Here is a 22525-nt window from a genome sequence, read left to right as displayed (position 1 = left end):
ATCAAAATGACGAAACTAAGACAAAACCGTTGGAATTTTCCCGATAGCTCCCATAGAAGCCGAGATATCGACCTTCAAAGTTTGGGTTTTTTCATTTTTAGGGTATACCCCCCCGTATCGATATTTTCCACCAAAAATTGATTTTTTCGAAATCAAACTAAGTATACCAGCGACTTATTCTGATCATCTAGATTACGAAAACACCGGGTTATAACAGGATCCGAGCGGAACTAAGGGAATGAGAGCACTTTGAAAATCCTGAAAAAGTCGTTTTCGACGTCCGTTTTTGAGGCCAAAAATGGGCATCAAAAATGCCATATCTCAGCTATTAGAAGAGCTACGACCTTGCGGATGGTCTCGTTGGAATCAGAATGACGAAACTAAGAGAAAACCGTTGGAATTTTCCCGATAGCTCCCATAGAAGCCGAGATATCGACCTTCAAAGTTTGGGTTTTTTCATTTTTAGGGTATACCCCCCCGTATCGATTTTTTTCACCAAAAATTGATTTTTTCGAAATCAAACTAAGTATACCAGCGACTTATTCTGATCATCTAGATTACGAAAACACCGGGTTATAACAGGATCCGAGCAGAACTAAGGGAATGAGAGCACTTTGAAAATCCTGAAAAAGTCGTTTTCGACGTCCGTTTTTGAGGCCAAAAATGGGCATCAAAAATGCCATATCTCAGCTATTAGAAGAGCTACGACCTTGCGGATGGTCTCGTTGGAATCAAAATGACGAAACTAAGACAAAACCGTTGGAATTTTCCCGATAGCTCCCATAGAAGCCGAGATATCGACCTTCAAAGTTTGGGTTTTTTCATTTTTAGGGTATACCCCCCCGTATCGATATTTTCCACCAAAAATTGATTTTTTCGAAATCAAACTAAGTATACCAGCGACTTATTCTGATCATCTAGATTACGAAAACACCGGGTTATAACAGGATCCGAGCAGAACTAAGGGAATGAGAGCACTTTGAAAATCCTGAAAAAGGCCTTTTTTGACGTCCGTTTTTGAGGCCAAAAATGGGCATCAAAAATGCCATATCTCAGCTATTAGAAGAGCTACGACCTTGCGGATGGTCTCGTTGGAATCAGAATGACGAAACTAAGAGAAAACCGTTGGAATTTTCCCGATAGCTCCCATAGAAGCCGAGATATCGACCTTCAAAGTTTGGGTTTTTTCATTTTTAGGGTATACCCCCCCGTATCGATTTTTTTCACCAAAAATTGATTTTTTCGAAATCAAACTAAGTATACCAGCGACTTATTCTGATCATCTAGATTACGAAAACACCGGGTTATAACAGGATCCGAGCAGAACTAAGGGAATGAGAGCACTTTGAAAATCCTGAAAAAGTCGTTTTCGACGTCCGTTTTTGAGGCCAAAAATGGGCATCAAAAATGCCATATCTCAGCTATTAGAAGAGCTACGACCTTGCGGATGGTCTCGTTGGAATCAAAATGACGAAACTAAGACAAAACCGTTGGAATTTTCCCGATAGCTGCTACAGAAGCCGAGATATCGACCTTCAAAGTTTGGGTTTTTTCATTTTTCGGGTATACCCCCCCGTATCGATATTTTCCACCAAAAATTGATTTTTTCGAAATCAAACTAAGTATACCAGCGACTTATTCTGATCATCTAGATTACGAAAACACCGGGTTATAACAGGATCCGAGCAGAACTAAGGGAATGAGAGCACTTTGAAAATCCTGAAAAAGTCGTTTTCGACGTCCGTTTTTGAGGCCAAAAATGGGCATCAAAAATGCCATATCTCAGCTATTAGAAGAGCTACGACCTTGCGGATGGTCTCGTTGGAATCAAAATGACGAAACTAAGACAAAACCGTTGGAATTTTCCCGATAGCTGCTACAGAAGCCGAGATATCGACCTTCAAAGTTTGGGTTTTTTCATTTTTCGGGTATACCCCCCCGTATCGATTTTTTTCACCAAAAATTGATTTTTTCGAAATCAAACTAAGTATACCAGCGACTTATTCTGATCATCTAGATTACGAAAACACCGGGTTATAACAGGATCCGAGCAGAACTAAGGGAATGAGAGCACTTTGAAAATCCTGAAAAAGTCGTTTTCGACGTCCGTTTTTGAGGCCAAAAATGGGCATCAAAAATGCCATATCTCAGCTATTAGAAAAGCTACGACCTTGCGGATGGTCTCGTTGGAATCAAAATGACGAAACTAAGACAAAACCGTTGGAATTTTCCCGATAGCTCCCATAGAAGCCGAGATATCGACCTTCAAAGTTTGGGTTTTTTCATTTTTAGGGTATACCCCCCCGTATCGATATTTTCCACCAAAAATTGATTTTTTCGAAATCAAACTAAGTATACCAGCGACTTATTCTGATCATCTAGATTACGAAAACACCGGGTTATAACAGGATCCGAGCAGAACTAAGGGAATGAGAGCACTTTGAAAATCCTGAAAAAGTCGTTTTCGACGTCCGTTTTTGAGGCCAAAAATGGGCATCAAAAATGCCATATCTCAGCTATTAGAAGAGCTACGACCTTGCGGATGGTCTAGTTGGAATCAAAATGACGAAACTAAGACAAAACCGTTGGAATTTTCCCGATAGCTGCTACAGAAGCCGAGATATCGACCTTCAAAGTTTGGGTTTTTTCATTTTTCGGGTATACCCCCCCGTATCGATTTTTTTCACCAAAAATTGATTTTTTCGAAATCAAACTAAGTATACCAGCGACTTATTCTGATCATCTAGATTACGAAAACACCGGGTTATAACAGGATCCGAGCAGAACTAAGGGAATGAGAGCACTTTGAAAATCCTGAAAAAGTCGTTTTCGACGTCCGTTTTTGAGGCCAAAAATGGGCATCAAAAATGCCATATCTCAGCTATTAGAAAAGCTACGACCTTGCGGATGGTCTCGTTGGAATCAAAATGACGAAACTAAGACAAAACCGTTGGAATTTTCCCGATAGCTCCCATAGAAGCCGAGATATCGACCTTCAAAGTTTGGGTTTTTTCATTTTTAGGGTATACCCCCCCGTATCGATATTTTCCACCAAAAATTGATTTTTTCGAAATCAAACTAAGTATACCAGCGACTTATTCTGATCATCTAGATTACGAAAACACCGGGTTATAACAGGATCCGAGCAGAACTAAGGGAATGAGAGCACTTTGAAAATCCTGAAAAAGTCGTTTTCGACGTCCGTTTTTGAGGCCAAAAATGGGCATCAAAAATGCCATATCTCAGCTATTAGAAGAGCTACGACCTTGCGGATGGTCTCGTTGGAATCAGAATGACGAAACTAAGAGAAAACCGTTGGAATTTTCCCGATAGCTCCCATAGAAGCCGAGATATCGACCTTCAAAGTTTGGGTTTTTTCATTTTTAGGGTATACCCCCCCGTATCGATTTTTTTCACCAAAAATTGATTTTTTCGAAATCAAACTAAGTATACCAGCGACTTATTCTGATCATCTAGATTACGAAAACACCGGGTTATAACAGGATCCGAGCAGAACTAAGGGAATGAGAGCACTTTGAAAATCCTGAAAAAGTCGTTTTCGACGTCCGTTTTTGAGGCCAAAAATGGGCATCAAAAATGCCATATCTCAGCTATTAGAAGAGCTACGACCTTGCGGATGGTCTCGTTGGAATCAAAATGACGAAACTAAGACAAAACCGTTACAATTTTCCCGATAGCTGCTACAGAAGCCGAGATATCGACCTTCAAAGTTTGGGTTTTTTCATTTTTCGGGTATACCCCCCCGTATCGATTTTTTTCACCAAAAATTGATTTTTTCGAAATCAAACTAAGTATACCAGCGACTTATTCTGATCATCTAGATTACGAAAACACCGGGTTATAACAGGATCCGAGCAGAACTAAGGGAATGAGAGCACTTTGAAAATCCTGAAAAAGTCGTTTTCGACGTCCGTTTTTGAGGCCAAAAATGGGCATCAAAAATGCCATATCTCAGCTATTAGAAAAGCTACGACCTTGCGGATGGTCTCGTTGGAATCAAAATGACGAAACTAAGACAAAACCGTTGGAATTTTCCCGATAGCTCCCATAGAAGCCGAGATATCGACCTTCAAAGTTTGAGTTTTTTCATTTTTAGGGTATACCCCCCCGTATCGATTTTTTTCACCAAAAATTGATTTTTTCGAAATCAAACTAAGTATACCAGCGACTTATTCTGATCATCTAGATTACGAAAACACCGGGTTATAACAGGATCCGAGCAGAACTAAGGGAATGAGAGCACTTTGAAAATCCTGAAAAAGTCGTTTTCGACGTCCGTTTTTGAGGCCAAAAATGGGCATCAAAAATGCCATATCTCAGCTATTAGAAAAGCTACGACCTTGCGGATGGTCTCGTTGGAATCAAAATGACGAAACTAAGACAAAACCGTTGGAATTTTCCCGATAGCTCCCATAGAAGCCGAGATATCGACCTTCAAAGTTTGGGTTTTTTCATTTTTAGGGTATACCCCCCCGTATCGATATTTTCCACCAAAAATTGATTTTTTCGAAATCAAACTAAGTATACCAGCGACTTATTCTGATCATCTAGATTACGAAAACACCGGGTTATAACAGGATCCGAGCAGAACTAAGGGAATGAGAGCACTTTGAAAATCCTGAAAAAGTCGTTTTCGACGTCCGTTTTTGAGGCCAAAAATGGGCATCAAAAATGCCATATCTCAGCTATTAGAAAAGCTACGACCTTGCGGATGGTCTCGTTGGAATCAAAATGACGAAACTAAGACAAAACCGTTGGAATTTTCCCGATAGCTCCCATAGAAGCCGAGATATCGACCTTCAAAGTTTGGGTTTTTTCATTTTTAGGGTATACCTCCCCGTATCGATATTTTCCACCAAAAATTGATTTTTTCGAAATCAAACTAAGTATACCAGCGACTTATTCTGATCATCTAGATTACGAAAACACCGGGTTATAACAGGATCCGAGCAGAACTAAGGGAATGAGAGCACTTTGAAAATCCTGAAAAAGTCGTTTTCGACGTCCGTTTTTGAGGCCAAAAATGGGCATCAAAAATGCCATATCTCAGCTATTAGAAGAGCTACGACCTTGCGGATGGTCTAGTTGGAATCAAAATGACGAAACTAAGACAAAACCGTTGGAATTTTCCCGATAGCTGCTACAGAAGCCGAGATATCGACCTTCAAAGTTTGGGTTTTTTCATTTTTCGGGTATACCCCCCCGTATCGATTTTTTTCACCAAAAATTGATTTTTTCGAAATCAAACTAAGTATACCAGCGACTTATTCTGATCATCTAGATTACGAAAACACCGGGTTATAACAGGATCCGAGCAGAACTAAGGGAATGAGAGCACTTTGAAAATCCTGAAAAAGTCGTTTTCGACGTCCGTTTTTGAGGCCAAAAATGGGCATCAAAAATGCCATATCTCAGCTATTAGAAAAGCTACGACCTTGCGGATGGTCTCGTTGGAATCAAAATGACGAAACTAAGACAAAACCGTTGGAATTTTCCCGATAGCTCCCATAGAAGCCGAGATATCGACCTTCAAAGTTTGGGTTTTTTCATTTTTAGGGTATACCCCCCCGTATCGATATTTTCCACCAAAAATTGATTTTTTCGAAATCAAACTAAGTATACCAGCGACTTATTCTGATCATCTAGATTACGAAAACACCGGGTTATAACAGGATCCGAGCAGAACTAAGGGAATGAGAGCACTTTGAAAATCCTGAAAAAGTCGTTTTCGACGTCCGTTTTTGAGGCCAAAAATGGGCATCAAAAATGCCATATCTCAGCTATTAGAAGAGCTACGACCTTGCGGATGGTCTAGTTGGAATCAAAATGACGAAACTAAGACAAAACCGTTGGAATTTTCCCGATAGCTGCTACAGAAGCCGAGATATCGACCTTCAAAGTTTGGGTTTTTTCATTTTTCGGGTATACCCCCCCGTATCGATTTTTTTCACCAAAAATTGATTTTTTCGAAATCAAACTAAGTATACCAGCGACTTATTCTGATCATCTAGATTACGAAAACACCGGGTTATAACAGGATCCGAGCAGAACTAAGGGAATGAGAGCACTTTGAAAATCCTGAAAAAGTCGTTTTCGACGTCCGTTTTTGAGGCCAAAAATGGGCATCAAAAATGCCATATCTCAGCTATTAGAAAAGCTACGACCTTGCGGATGGTCTCGTTGGAATCAAAATGACGAAACTAAGACAAAACCGTTGGAATTTTCCCGATAGCTCCCATAGAAGCCGAGATATCGACCTTCAAAGTTTGGGTTTTTTCATTTTTAGGGTATACCCCCCCGTATCGATATTTTCCACCAAAAATTGATTTTTTCGAAATCAAACTAAGTATACCAGCGACTTATTCTGATCATCTAGATTACGAAAACACCGGGTTATAACAGGATCCGAGCGGAACTAAGGGAATGAGAGCACTTTGAAAATCCTGAAAAAGTCGTTTTCGACGTCCGTTTTTGAGGCCAAAAATGGGCATCAAAAATGCCATATCTCAGCTATTAGAAGAGCTACGACCATGCGGATGGTCTCGTTGGAATCAAAATGACGAAACTAAGACAAAACCGTTGGAATTTTCCCGATAGCTGCTACAGAAGCCGAGATATCGACCTTCAAAGTTTGGGTTTTTTCATTTTTCGGGTATACCCCCCCGTATCGATTTTTTTCACCAAAAATTGATTTTTTCGAAATCAAACTAAGTATACCAGCGACTTATTCTGATCATCTAGATTACGAAAACACCGGGTTATAACAGGATCCGAGCAGAACTAAGGGAATGAGAGCACTTTGAAAATCCTGAAAAAGTCGTTTTCGACGTCCGTTTTTGAGGCCAAAAATGGGCATCAAAAATGCCATATCTCAGCTATTAGAAAAGCTACGACCTTGCGGATGGTCTCGTTGGAATCAAAATGACGAAACTAAGACAAAACCGTTGGAATTTTCCCGATAGCTCCCATAGAAGCCGAGATATCGACCTTCAAAGTTTGGGTTTTTTCATTTTTAGGGTATACCCCCCCGTATCGATATTTTCCACCAAAAATTGATTTTTTCGAAATCAAACTAAGTATACCAGCGACTTATTCTGATCATCTAGATTACGAAAACACCGGGTTATAACAGGATCCGAGCAGAACTAAGGGAATGAGAGCACTTTGAAAATCCTGAAAAAGTCGTTTTCGACGTCCGTTTTTGAGGCCAAAAATGGGCATCAAAAATGCCATATCTCAGCTATTAGAAGAGCTACGACCTTGCGGATGGTCTCGTTGGAATCAGAATGACGAAACTAAGAGAAAACCGTTGGAATTTTCCCGATAGCTCCCATAGAAGCCGAGATATCGACCTTCAAAGTTTGGGTTTTTTCATTTTTAGGGTATACCCCCCCGTATCGATTTTTTTCACCAAAAATTGATTTTTTCGAAATCAAACTAAGTATACCAGCGACTTATTCTGATCATCTAGATTACGAAAACACCGGGTTATAACAGGATCCGAGCAGAACTAAGGGAATGAGAGCACTTTGAAAATCCTGAAAAAGTCGTTTTCGACGTCCGTTTTTGAGGCCAAAAATGGGCATCAAAAATGCCATATCTCAGCTATTAGAAGAGCTACGACCTTGCGGATGGTCTCGTTGGAATCAAAATGACGAAACTAAGACAAAACCGTTGGAATTTTCCCGATAGCTGCTACAGAAGCCGAGATATCGACCTTCAAAGTTTGGGTTTTTTCATTTTTCGGGTATACCCCCCCGTATCGATATTTTCCACCAAAAATTGATTTTTTCGAAATCAAACTAAGTATACCAGCGACTTATTCTGATCATCTAGATTACGAAAACACCGGGTTATAACAGGATCCGAGCAGAACTAAGGGAATGAGAGCACTTTGAAAATCCTGAAAAAGTCGTTTTCGACGTCCGTTTTTGAGGCCAAAAATGGGCATCAAAAATGCCATATCTCAGCTATTAGAAAAGCTACGACCTTGCGGATGGTCTCGTTGGAATCAAAATGACGAAACTAAGACAAAACCGTTGGAATTTTCCCGATAGCTCCCATAGAAGCCGAGATATCGACCTTCAAAGTTTGGGTTTTTTCATTTTTAGGGTATACCCCCCCGTATCGATATTTTCCACCAAAAATTGATTTTTTCGAAATCAAACTAAGTATACCAGCGACTTATTCTGATCATCTAGATTACGAAAACACCGGGTTATAACAGGATCCGAGCAGAACTAAGGGAATGAGAGCACTTTGAAAATCCTGAAAAAGTCGTTTTCGACGTCCGTTTTTGAGGCCAAAAATGGGCATCAAAAATGCCATATCTCAGCTATTAGAAGAGCTACGACCTTGCGGATGGTCTAGTTGGAATCAAAATGACGAAACTAAGACAAAACCGTTGGAATTTTCCCGATAGCTGCTACAGAAGCCGAGATATCGACCTTCAAAGTTTGGGTTTTTTCATTTTTCGGGTATACCCCCCCGTATCGATTTTTTTCACCAAAAATTGATTTTTTCGAAATCAAACTAAGTATACCAGCGACTTATTCTGATCATCTAGATTACGAAAACACCGGGTTATAACAGGATCCGAGCAGAACTAAGGGAATGAGAGCACTTTGAAAATCCTGAAAAAGTCGTTTTCGACGTCCGTTTTTGAGGCCAAAAATGGGCATCAAAAATGCCATATCTCAGCTATTAGAAAAGCTACGACCTTGCGGATGGTCTCGTTGGAATCAAAATGACGAAACTAAGACAAAACCGTTGGAATTTTCCCGATAGCTCCCATAGAAGCCGAGATATCGACCTTCAAAGTTTGGGTTTTTTCATTTTTAGGGTATACCCCCCCGTATCGATATTTTCCACCAAAAATTGATTTTTTCGAAATCAAACTAAGTATACCAGCGACTTATTCTGATCATCTAGATTACGAAAACACCGGGTTATAACAGGATCCGAGCAGAACTAAGGGAATGAGAGCACTTTGAAAATCCTGAAAAAGTCGTTTTCGACGTCCGTTTTTGAGGCCAAAAATGGGCATCAAAAATGCCATATCTCAGCTATTAGAAGAGCTACGACCTTGCGGATGGTCTCGTTGGAATCAGAATGACGAAACTAAGAGAAAACCGTTGGAATTTTCCCGATAGCTCCCATAGAAGCCGAGATATCGACCTTCAAAGTTTGGGTTTTTTCATTTTTAGGGTATACCCCCCCGTATCGATTTTTTTCACCAAAAATTGATTTTTTCGAAATCAAACTAAGTATACCAGCGACTTATTCTGATCATCTAGATTACGAAAACACCGGGTTATAACAGGATCCGAGCAGAACTAAGGGAATGAGAGCACTTTGAAAATCCTGAAAAAGTCGTTTTCGACGTCCGTTTTTGAGGCCAAAAATGGGCATCAAAAATGCCATATCTCAGCTATTAGAAGAGCTACGACCTTGCGGATGGTCTCGTTGGAATCAAAATGACGAAACTAAGACAAAACCGTTACAATTTTCCCGATAGCTGCTACAGAAGCCGAGATATCGACCTTCAAAGTTTGGGTTTTTTCATTTTTCGGGTATACCCCCCCGTATCGATTTTTTTCACCAAAAATTGATTTTTTCGAAATCAAACTAAGTATACCAGCGACTTATTCTGATCATCTAGATTACGAAAACACCGGGTTATAACAGGATCCGAGCAGAACTAAGGGAATGAGAGCACTTTGAAAATCCTGAAAAAGTCGTTTTCGACGTCCGTTTTAGAGGCCAAAAATGGGCATCAAAAATGCCATATCTCAGCTATTAGAAAAGCTACGACCTTGCGGATGGTCTCGTTGGAATCAAAATGACGAAACTAAGACAAAACCGTTGGAATTTTCCCGATAGCTCCCATAGAAGCCGAGATATCGACCTTCAAAGTTTGAGTTTTTTCATTTTTAGGGTATACCCCCCCGTATCGATTTTTTTCACCAAAAATTGATTTTTTCGAAATCAAACTAAGTATACCAGCGACTTATTCTGATCATCTAGATTACGAAAACACCGGGTTATAACAGGATCCGAGCAGAACTAAGGGAATGAGAGCACTTTGAAAATCCTGAAAAAGTCGTTTTCGACGTCCGTTTTTGAGGCCAAAAATGGGCATCAAAAATGCCATATCTCAGCTATTAGAAAAGCTACGACCTTGCGGATGGTCTCGTTGGAATCAAAATGACGAAACTAAGACAAAACCGTTGGAATTTTCCCGATAGCTCCCATAGAAGCCGAGATATCGACCTTCAAAGTTTGGGTTTTTTCATTTTTAGGGTATACCCCCCCGTATCGATATTTTCCACCAAAAATTGATTTTTTCGAAATCAAACTAAGTATACCAGCGACTTATTCTGATCATCTAGATTACGAAAACACCGGGTTATAACAGGATCCGAGCAGAACTAAGGGAATGAGAGCACTTTGAAAATCCTGAAAAAGTCGTTTTCGACGTCCGTTTTTGAGGCCAAAAATGGGCATCAAAAATGCCATATCTCAGCTATTAGAAAAGCTACGACCTTGCGGATGGTCTCGTTGGAATCAAAATGACGAAACTAAGACAAAACCGTTGGAATTTTCCCGATAGCTCCCATAGAAGCCGAGATATCGACCTTCAAAGTTTGGGTTTTTTCATTTTTAGGGTATACCCCCCCGTATCGATATTTTCCACCAAAAATTGATTTTTTCGAAATCAAACTAAGTATACCAGCGACTTATTCTGATCATCTAGATTACGAAAACACCGGGTTATAACAGGATCCGAGCAGAACTAAGGGAATGAGAGCACTTTGAAAATCCTGAAAAAGTCGTTTTCGACGTCCGTTTTTGAGGCCAAAAATGGGCATCAAAAATGCCATATCTCAGCTATTAGAAGAGCTACGACCTTGCGGATGGTCTAGTTGGAATCAAAATGACGAAACTAAGACAAAGACGTTGGAATTTTCCCGATAGCTGCTACAGAAGCCGAGATATCGACCTTCAAAGTTTGGGTTTTTTCATTTTTCGGGTATACCCCCCCGTATCGATTTTTTTCACCAAAAATTGATTTTTTCGAAATCAAACTAAGTATACCAGCGACTTATTCTGATCATCTAGATTACGAAAACACCGGGTTATAACAGGATCCGAGCAGAACTAAGGGAATGAGAGCACTTTGAAAATCCTGAAAAAGTCGTTTTCGACGTCCGTTTTTGAGGCCAAAAATGGGCATCAAAAATGCCATATCTCAGCTATTAGAAAAGCTACGACCTTGCGGATGGTCTCGTTGGAATCAAAATGACGAAACTAAGACAAAACCGTTGGAATTTTCCCGATAGCTCCCATAGAAGCCGAGATATCGACCTTCAAAGTTTGGGTTTTTTCATTTTTAGGGTATACCCCCCCGTATCGATATTTTCCACCAAAAATTGATTTTTTCGAAATCAAACTAAGTATACCAGCGACTTATTCTGATCATCTAGATTACGAAAACACCGGGTTATAACAGGATCCGAGCGGAACTAAGGGAATGAGAGCACTTTGAAAATCCTGAAAAAGTCGTTTTCGACGTCCGTTTTTGAGGCCAAAAATGGGCATCAAAAATGCCATATCTCAGCTATTAGAAGAGCTACGACCATGCGGATGGTCTCGTTGGAATCAAAATGACGAAACTAAGACAAAACCGTTGGAATTTTCCCGATAGCTGCTACAGAAGCCGAGATATCGACCTTCAAAGTTTGGGTTTTTTCATTTTTCGGGTATACCCCCCCGTATCGATTTTTTTCACCAAAAATTGATTTTTTCGAAATCAAACTAAGTATACCAGCGACTTATTCTGATCATCTAGATTACGAAAACACCGGGTTATAACAGGATCCGAGCAGAACTAAGGGAATGAGAGCACTTTGAAAATCCTGAAAAAGTCGTTTTCGACGTCCGTTTTTGAGGCCAAAAATGGGCATCAAAAATGCCATATCTCAGCTATTAGAAAAGCTACGACCTTGCGGATGGTCTCGTTGGAATCAAAATGACGAAACTAAGACAAAACCGTTGGAATTTTCCCGATAGCTCCCATAGAAGCCGAGATATCGACCTTCAAAGTTTGGGTTTTTTCATTTTTAGGGTATACCCCCCCGTATCGATATTTTCCACCAAAAATTGATTTTTTCGAAATCAAACTAAGTATACCAGCGACTTATTCTGATCATCTAGATTACGAAAACACCGGGTTATAACAGGATCCGAGCAGAACTAAGGGAATGAGAGCACTTTGAAAATCCTGAAAAAGTCGTTTTCGACGTCCGTTTTTGAGGCCAAAAATGGGCATCAAAAATGCCATATCTCAGCTATTAGAAGAGCTACGACCTTGCGGATGGTCTCGTTGGAATCAGAATTACGAAACTAAGACAAAACCGTTGGAATTTTCCCGATAGCTCCCATAGAAGCCGAGATATCGACCTTCAAAGTTTGGGTTTTTTCATTTTTAGGGTATACCCCCCCGTATCGATATTTTCCACCAAAAATTGATTTTTTCGAAATCAAACTAAGTATACCAGCGACTTATTCTGATCATCTAGATTACGAAAACACCGGGTTATAACAAGATCCGAGCAGAACTAAGGGAATGAGAGCACTTTGAAAATCCTGAAAAAGTCGTTTTCGACGTCCGTTTTTGAGGCCAAAAATGGGCATCAAAAATGCCATATCTCAGCTATTAGAAGAGCTACGACCTTGCGGATGGTCTCGTTGGAATCAAAATGACGAAACTAAGACAAAACCGTTGGAATTTTCCCGATAGCTGCTACAGAAGCCGAGATATCGACCTTCAAAGTTTGAGTTTTTTCATTTTTCGGGTATACCCCCCCGTATCGATTTTTTTTCACCAAAAATTGATTTTTTCGAAATCAAACTAAGTATACCAGCGACTTATTCTGATCATCTAGATTACGAAAACACCGGGTTATAACAGGATCCGAGCAGAACTAAGGGAATGAGAGCACTTTGAAAATCCTGAAAAAGTCGTTTTCGACGTCCGTTTTTGAGGCCAAAAATGGGCATCAAAAATGCCATATCTCAGCTATTAGAAGAGCTACGACCTTGCGGATGGTCTCGTTGGAATCAGAATGACGAAACTAAGACAAAACCGTTGGAATTTTCCCGATAGCTCCCATAGAAGCCGAGATATCGACCTTCAAAGTTTGGGTTTTTTCATTTTTAGGGTATACCCCCCCGTATCGATATTTTCCACCAAAAATTGATTTTTTCGAAATCAAACTCTAATCAAATCTAATCTAAGACAAAACCGTTGGAATTTTCCCGATAGCTCCCATAGAAGCCGAGATATCGACCTTCAAAGTTTGGGTTTTTTCATTTTTAGGGTATACCCCCCCGTATCGATATTTTCCACCAAAAATTGATTTTTTCGAAATCAAACTAAGTATACCAGCGACTTATTCTGATCATCTAGATTACGAAAACACCGGGTTATAACAGGATCCGAGCAGAACTAAGGGAATGAGAGCACTTTGAAAATCCTGAAAAAGTCGTTTTCGACGTCCGTTTTTGAGGCCAAAAATGGGCATCAAAAATGCCATATCTCAGCTATTAGAAGAGCTACGACCTTGCGGATGGTCTCGTTGGAATCAGAATTACGAAACTAAGACAAAACCGTTGGAATTTTCCCGATAGCTCCCATAGAAGCCGAGATATCGACCTTCAAAGTTTGGGTTTTTTCATTTTTAGGGTATACCCCCCCGTATCGATATTTTCCACCAAAAATTGATTTTTTCGAAATCAAACTAAGTATACCAGCGACTTATTCTGATCATCTAGATTACGAAAACACCGGGTTATAACAAGATCCGAGCAGAACTAAGGGAATGAGAGCACTTTGAAAATCCTGAAAAAGTCGTTTTCGACGTCCGTTTTTGAGGCCAAAAATGGGCATCAAAAATGCCATATCTCAGCTATTAGAAGAGCTACGACCTTGCGGATGGTCTCGTTGGAATCAAAATGACGAAACTAAGACAAAACCGTTGGAATTTTCCCGATAGCTCCCATAGAAGCCGAGATATCGACCTTCAAAGTTTGGGTTTTTTCATTTTTAGGGTATACCCCCCCGTATCGATATTTTCCACCAAAAATTGATTTTTTCGAAATCAAACTAAGTATACCAGCGACTTATTCTGATCATCTAGATTACGAAAACACCGGGTTATAACAAGATCCGAGCAGAACTAAGGGAATGAGAGCACTTTGAAAATCCTGAAAAAGTCGTTTTCGAGGCCAAAAATGGGCATCAAAAATGCCATATTTCAGCTATTAGAAGAGCTACGACCTTGCGGATGGTCTCGTTTGAATCAGAATGACGAAACTAAGACAAAACCGTTGGAATTTTCCCGATAGCTCCCATAGAAGCCGAGATATCGACCTTCAAAGTTTGGGTTTTTTCATTTTTAGGGTATACCCCCCCGTATCGATATTTTCCACCAAAAATTGATTTTTTCGAAATCAAACTAAGTATACCAGCGACTTATTCTGATCATCTAGATTACGAAAACACCGGGTTATAACAAGATCCGAGCAGAACTAAGGGAATGAGAGCACTTTGAAAATCCTGAAAAAGTCGTTTTCGACGTCCGTTTTTGAGGCCAAAAATGGGCATCAAAAATGCCATATCTCAGCTATTAGAAGAGCTACGACCTTGCGGATGGTCTCGTTGGAATCAAAATGACGAAACTAAGACAAAACCGTTGGAATTTTCCCGATAGCTGCTACAGAAGCCGAGATATCGACCTTCAAAGTTTGGGTTTTTTCATTTTTCGGGTATACCCCCCCGTATCGATTTTTTTCACCAAAAATTGATTTTTTCGAAATCAAACTAAGTATACCAGCGACTTATTCTGATCATCTAGATTACGAAAACACCGGGTTATAACAGGATCCGAGCAGAACTAAGGGAATGAGAGCACTTTGAAAATCCTGAAAAAGTCGTTTTCGACGTCCGTTTTTGAGGCCAAAAATGGGCATCAAAAATGCCATATCTCAGCTATTAGAAGAGCTACGAGCTTGCGGATGGTCTCGTTGGAATCAGAATGACGAAACTAAGACAAAACCGTTGGAATTTTCCCGATAGCTCCCATAGAAGCCGAGATATTGACCTTCAAAGTTTGGGTTTTTTCATTTTTAGGGTATACCCCCCCGTATCGATATTTTCCACCAAAAATTGATTTTTTCGAAATCAAACTAAGTATACCAGCGACTTATTCTGATCATCTAGATTACGAAAACACCGGGTTATAACAGGATCCGAGCAGAACTAAGGGAATGAGAGCACTTTGAAAATCCTGAAAAAGTCGTTTTCGACGTCCGTTTTTGAGGCCAAAAATGGGCATCAAAAATGCCATATCTCAGCTATTAGAAAAGCTACGACCTTGCGGATGGTCTCGTTGGAATCAAAATGACGAAACTAAGACAAAACCGTTGGAATTTTCCCGATAGCTCCCATAGAAGCCGAGATATCGACCTTCAAAGTTTGGGTTTTTTCATTTTTAGGGTATACCCCCCCGTATCGATATTTTCCACCAAAAATTGATTTAAGTATTGATTATACCAGCGACTTATTCTGATCATCTAGATTACGAAAACACCGGGTTATAACAGGATCCGAGCAGAACTAAGGGAATGAGAGCACTTTGAAAATCCTGAAAAAGTCGTTTTCGACGTCCGTTTTTGAGGCCAAAAATGGGCATCAAAAATGCCATATCTCAGCTATTAGAAGAGCTACGACCTTGCGGATGGTCTCGTTGGAATCAAAATGACGAAACTAAGACAAAACCGTTGGAATTTTCCCGATAGCTGCTACAGAAGCCGAGATATCGACCTTCAAAGTTTGGGTTTTTTCATTTTTCGGGTATACCCCCCCGTATCGATTTTTTTCACCAAAAATTGATTTTTTCGAAATCAAACTAAGTATACCAGCGACTTATTCTGATCATCTAGATTACGAAAACACCGGGTTATAACAGGATCCGAGCAGAACTAAGGGAATGAGAGCACTTTGAAAATCCTGAAAAAGTCGTTTTCGACGTCCGTTTTTGAGGCCAAAAATGGGCATCAAAAATGCCATATCTCAGCTATTAGAAAAGCTACGACCTTGCGGATGGTCTCGTTGGAATCAAAATGACGAAACTAAGACAAAACCGTTGGAATTTTCCCGATAGCTCCCATAGAAGCCGAGATATCGACCTTCAAAGTTTGAGTTTTTTCATTTTTAGGGTATACCCCCCCGTATCGATTTTTTTCACCAAAAATTGATTTTTTCGAAATCAAACTAAGTATACCAGCGACTTATTCTGATCATCTAGATTACGAAAACACCGGGTTATAACAGGATCCGAGCAGAACTAAGGGAATGAGAGCACTTTGAAAATCCTGAAAAAGTCGTTTTCGACGTCCGTTTTTGAGGCCAAAAATGGGCATCAAAAATGCCATATCTCAGCTATTAGAAAAGCTACGACCTTGCGGATGGTCTCGTTGGAATCAAAATGACGAAACTAAGACAAAACCGTTGGAATTTTCCCGATAGCTCCCATAGAAGCCGAGATATCGACCTTCAAAGTTTGGGTTTTTTCATTTTTAGGGTATACCCCCCCGTATCGATTTTTTTCACCAAAAATTGATTTTTTCGAAATCAAACTAAGTATACCAGCGACTTATTCTGATCATCTAGATTACGAAAACACCGGGTTATAACAGGATCCGAGCAGAACTAAGGGAATGAGAGCACTTTGAAAATCCTGAAAAAGTCGTTTTCGACGTCCGTTTTTGAGGCCAAAAATGGGCATCAAAAATGCCATATCTCAGCTATTAGAAGAGCTACGACCTTGCGGATGGTCTCGTTGGAATCAAAATGACGAAACTAAGACAAAACCGTTGGAATTTTCCCGATAGCTGCTACAGAAGCCGAGATATCGACCTTCAAAGTTTGGGTTTTTTCATTTTTCGGGTATACCCCCCCGTATCGATATTTTCCACCAAAAATTGATTTTTTCGAAATCAAACTAAGTATACCAGCGACTTATTCTGATCATCTAGATTACGAAAACACCGGGTTATAACAGGATCCGAGCAGAACTAAGGGAATGAGAGCACTTTGAAAATCCTGAAAAAGTCGTTTTCGACGTCCGTTTTTGAGGCCAAAAATGGGCATCAAAAATGCCATATCTCAGCTATTAGAAGAGCTACGACCTTGCGGATGGTCTCGTTGGAATCAAAATGACGAAACTAAGACAAAACCGTTGGAATTTTCCCGATAGCTGCTACAGAAGCCGAGATATCGACCTTCAAAGTTTGGGTTTTTTCATTTTTCGGGTATACCCCCCCGTATCGATTTTTTTCACCAAAAATTGATTTTTTCGAAATCAAACTAAGTATACCAGCGACTTATTCTGATCATCTAGATTACGAAAACACCGGGTTATAACAGGATCCGAGCAGAACTAAGGGAATGAGAGCACTTTGAAAATCCTGAAAAAGTCGTTTTCGACGTCCGTTTTTGAGGCCAAAAATGGGCATCAAAAATGCCATATCTCAGCTATTAGAAAAGCTACGACCTTGCGGATGGTCTCGTTGGAATCAAAATGACGAAACTAAGACAAAACCGTTGGAATTTTCCCGATAGCTCCCATAGAAGCCGAGATATCGACCTTCAAAGTTTGGGTTTTTTCATTTTTAGGGTATACCCCCCCGTATCGATATTTTCCACCAAAAATTGATTTAAGTATTGATTATACCAGCGACTTATTCTGATCATCTAGATTACGAAAACACCGGGTTATAACAGGATCCGAGCAGAACTAAGGGAATGAGAGCACTTTGAAAATCCTGAAAAAGTCGTTTTCGACGTCCGTTTTTGAGGCCAAAAATGGGCATCAAAAATGCCATATCTCAGCTATTAGAAGAGCTACGACCTTGCGGATGGTCTCGTTGGAATCAAAATGACGAAACTAAGACAAAACCGTTGGAATTTTCCCGATAGCTGCTACAGAAGCCGAGATATCGACCTTCAAAGTTTGGGTTTTTTCATTTTTCGGGTATACCCCCCCCGTATCGATTTTTTTCACCAAAAATTGATTTTTTCGAAATCAAACTAAGTATACCAGCGACTTATTCTGATCATCTAGATTACGAAAACACCGGGTTATAACAGGATCCGAGCAGAACTAAGGGAATGAGAGCACTTTGAAAATCCTGAAAAAGTCGTTTTCGACGTCCGTTTTTGAGGCCAAAAATGGGCATCAAAAATGCCATATCTCAGCTATTAGAAAAGCTACGACCTTGCGGATGGTCTCGTTGGAATCAAAATGACGAAACTAAGACAAAACCGTTGGAATTTTCCCGATAGCTGCTACAGAAGCCGAGATATCGACCTTCAAAGTTTGGGTTTTTTCATTTTTCGGGTATACCCCCCCGTATCGATTTTTTTCACCAAAAATTGATTTTTTCGAAATCAAACTAAGTATACCAGCGACTTATTCTGATCATCTAGATTACGAAAACACCGGGTTATAACAGGATCCGAGCAGAACTAAGGGAATGAGAGCACTTTGAAAATCCTGAAAAAGTCGTTTTCGACGTCCGTTTTTGAGGCCAAAAATGGGCATCAAAAATGCCATATCTCAGCTATTAGAAAAGCTACGACCTTGCGGATGGTCTCGTTGGAATCAAAATGACGAAACTAAGACAAAACCGTTGGAATTTTCCCGATAGCTCCCATAGAAGCCGAGATATCGACCTTCAAAGTTTGGGTTTTTTCATTTTTAGGGTATACCCCCCCGTATCGATATTTTCCACCAAAAATTGATTTTTTCGAAATCAAACTAAGTATACCAGCGACTTATTCTGATCATCTAGATTACGAAAACACCGGGTTATAACAAGATCCGAGCAGAACTAAGGGAATGAGAGCACTTTGAAAATCCTGAAAAAGTCGTTTTCGACGTCCGTTTTTGAGGCCAAAAATGGGCATCAAAAATGCCATATCTCAGCTATTAGAAAAGCTACGACCTTGCGGATGGTCTCGTTGGAATCAAAATGACGAAACTAAGACAAAACCGTTGGAATTTTCCCGATAGCTCCCATAGAAGCCGAGATATCGACCTTCAAAGTTTGGGTTTTTTCATTTTTAGGGTATACCCCCCCGTATCGATTTTTTTCACCAAAAATTGATTTTTTCGAAATCAAACTAAGTATACCAGCGACTTATTCTGATCATCTAGATTACGAAAACACCGGGTTATAACAGGATCCGAGCAGAACTAAGGGAATGAGAGCACTTTGAAAATCCTGAAAAAGTCGTTTTCGACGTCCGTTTTTGAGGCCAAAAATGGGCATCAAAAATGCCATATCTCAGCTATTAGAAGAGCTACGACCTTGCGGATGGTCTCGTTGGAATCAAAATGACGAAACTAAGACAAAACCGTTGGAATTTTCCCGATAGCTGCTACAGAAGCCGAGATATCGACCTTCAAAGTTTGGGTTTTTTCATTTTTCGGGTATACCCCCCCGTATCGATTTTTTTCACCAAAAATTGATTTTTTCGAAATCAAACTAAGTATACCAGCGACTTATTCTGATCATCTAGATTACGAAAACACCGGGTTATAACAGGATCCGAGCAGAACTAAGGGAATGAGAGCACTTTGAAAATCCTGAAAAAGTCGTTTTCGACGTCCGTTTTTGAGGCCAAAAATGGGCATCAAAAATGCCATATCTCAGCTATTAGAAAAGCTACGATCTTGCGGATGGTCTCGTTGGAATCAAAATGACGAAACTAAGACAAAACCGTTGGAATTTTCCCGATAGCTGCTACAGAAGCCGAGATATCGACCTTCAAAGTTTGGGTTTTTTCATTTTTCGGGTATACCCCCCCGTATCGATTTTTTTCACCAAAAATTGATTTTTTCGAAATCAAACTAAGTATACCAGCGACTTATTCTGATCATCTAGATTACGAAAACACCGGGTTATAACAGGATCCGAGCAGAACTAAGGGAATGAGAGCACTTTGAAAATCCTGAAAAAGTCGTTTTCGACGTCCGTTTTTGAGGCCAAAAATGGGCATCAAAAATGCCATATCTCAGCTATTAGAAAAGCTACGACCTTGCGGATGGTCTCGTTGGAATCAAAATGACGAAACTAAGACAAAACCGTTGGAATTTTCCCGATAGCTCCCATAGAAGCCGAGATATCGACCTTCAAAGTTTGGGTTTTTTCATTTTTAGGGTATACCCCCCCGTATCGATATTTTCCACCAAAAATTGATTTTTTCGAAATCAAACTAAGTATACCAGCGACTTATTCTGATCATCTAGATTACGAAAACACCGGGTTATAACAAGATCCGAGCAGAACTAAGGGAATGAGAGCACTTTGAAAATCCTGAAAAAGTCGTTTTCGACGTCCGTTTTTGAGGCCAAAAATGGGCATCAAAAATGCCATATCTCAGCTATTAGAAGAGCTACGACCTTGCGGATGGTCTCGTTGGAATCAGAATGACGAAGTTAAGACAAAACCGTTGGAATTTTCCCGATAGCTGCTACAGAAGCCGAGATATCGACCTTCAAAGTTTGGGTTTTTTCATTTTTCGGGTATACCCCCCCGTATCGATTTTTTTCACCAAAAATTGATTTTTTCGAAATCAAACTAAGTATACCAGCGACTTATTCTGATCATCTAGATTACGAAAACACCGGGTTATAACAGGATCCGAGCAGAACTAAGGGAATGAGAGCACTTTGAAAATCCTGAAAAAGGCCTTTTTTGACGTCCGTTTTTGAGGCCAAAAATGGGCATCAAAAATGCCATATCTCAGCTATTAGAAGAGCTACGACCTTGCGGATGGTCTCGTTGGAATCAAAATGACGAAACTAAGACAAAACCGTGGGAATTTTCCCGATAGCTGCTACAGAAGCCGAGATATCGACCTTCAAAGTTTGGGTTTTTTCATTTTTCGGGTATACCCCCCCGTATCGATTTTTTTCACCAAAAATTGATTTTTTCGAAATCAAACTAAGTATACCAGCGACTTATTCTGATCATCTAGATTACGAAAACACCGGGTTATAACAGGATCCGAGCAGAACTAAGGGAATGAGAGCACTTTGAAAATCCTGAAAAAGGCCTTTTTTGACGTCCGTTTTTGAGGCCAAAAATGGGCATCAAAAATGCCATATCTCAGCTATTAGAAGAGCTACGACCTTGCGGATGGTCTCGTTGGAATCAAAATGACGAAACTAAGACAAAACCGTGGGAATTTTCCCGATAGCTGCTACAGAAGCCGAGATATCGACCTTCAAAGTTTGGGTTTTTTCATTTTTCGGGTATACCCCCCCGTATCGATTTTTTTCACCAAAAATTGATTTTTTCGAAATCAAACTAAGTATACCAGCGACTTATTCTGATCATCTAGATTACGAAAACACCGGGTTATAACAGGATCCGAGCAGAACTAAGGGAATGAGAGCACTTTGAAAATCCTGAAAAAGGCCTTTTTTGACGTCCGTTTTTGAGGCCAAAAATGGGCATCAAAAATGCCATATCTCAGCTATTAGAAGAGCTACGACCTTGCGGATGGTCTCGTTGGAATCAGAATGACGAAGTTAAGACAAAACCGTTGGAATTTTCCCGATAGCTGCCATAGAAGCCGAGATATCGACCTTCAAAGTTTGGGTTTTTTCATTTTTCGGGTATACCCCCCCGTATCGATTTTTTTCGCCAAAAATTGATTTTTTCGAAATCAAACTAAGTATACCAGCGACTTATTCTGATCATCTAGATTACGAAAACACCGGGTTATAACAGGATCCGAGCAGAACTAAGGGAATGAGAGCACTTTGAAAATCCTGAAAAAGTCGTTTTCGACGTCCGTTTTTGAGGCCAAAAATGGGCATCAAAAATGCCATATCTCAGCTATTAGAAGAGCTACGACCTTGCGGATGGTCTCGTTGGAATCAAAATGACGAAACTAAGACAAAACCGTTGGAATTTTCCCGATAGCTGCTACAGAAGCCGAGATATCGACCTTCAAAGTTTGGGTTTTTTCATTTTTCGGGTATACCCTCCCGTATCGATTTTTTTCACCAAAAATTGATTTTTTCGAAATCAAACTAAGTATACCAGCGACTTATTCTGATCATCTAGATTACGAAAACACCGGGTTATAACAGGATCCGAGCAGAACTAAGGGAATGAGAGCACTTTGAAAATCCTGAAAAAGTCGTTTTCGACGTCCGTTTTTGAGGCCAAAAATGGGCATCAAAAATGCCATATCTCAGCTATTAGAAGAGCTACGACCTTGCGGATGGTCTCGTTGGAATCAAAATGACGAAACTAAGACAAAACCGTTGGAATTTTCCCGATAGCTCCCATAGAAGCCGAGATATCGACCTTCAAAGTTTGGGTTTTTTCATTTTTAGGGTATACCCCCCCGTATCGATAT

The 22525-nt window shown here is 40.1% G+C and overlaps 1 long non-coding RNA gene across 5 annotated transcripts in view; it reads right to left on the bottom strand.

The window, feature by feature from the left end:
* LOC126747983 (uncharacterized) overlaps positions 1 to 22525 on the bottom strand; it is an 81625-nt gene that overhangs the window by 26505 nt on the left and 32595 nt on the right. For all 5 annotated transcript variants that reach the window (XR_007664565.1, XR_007664567.1, XR_007664566.1 and 2 more), the window contains 3 exons: positions 15186 to 20552; positions 1169 to 6278; positions 345 to 802 (listed from right to left, as the gene is read on the bottom strand). This is a non-coding gene — a long non-coding RNA (uncharacterized LOC126747983). The remainder of the gene's footprint in view (positions 1 to 344; positions 803 to 1168; positions 6279 to 15185; positions 20553 to 22525) is intronic.

The sequence above is a fragment of the Anthonomus grandis genome, chromosome 20 (genome assembly GCF_022605725.1).
Source record: "Anthonomus grandis grandis chromosome 20, icAntGran1.3, whole genome shotgun sequence".
In the NCBI taxonomy this organism is placed as follows: Eukaryota; Metazoa; Arthropoda; class Insecta; order Coleoptera; family Curculionidae; genus Anthonomus; species Anthonomus grandis.
This window is presented reverse-complemented; position numbering and strand designations above follow the sequence as displayed.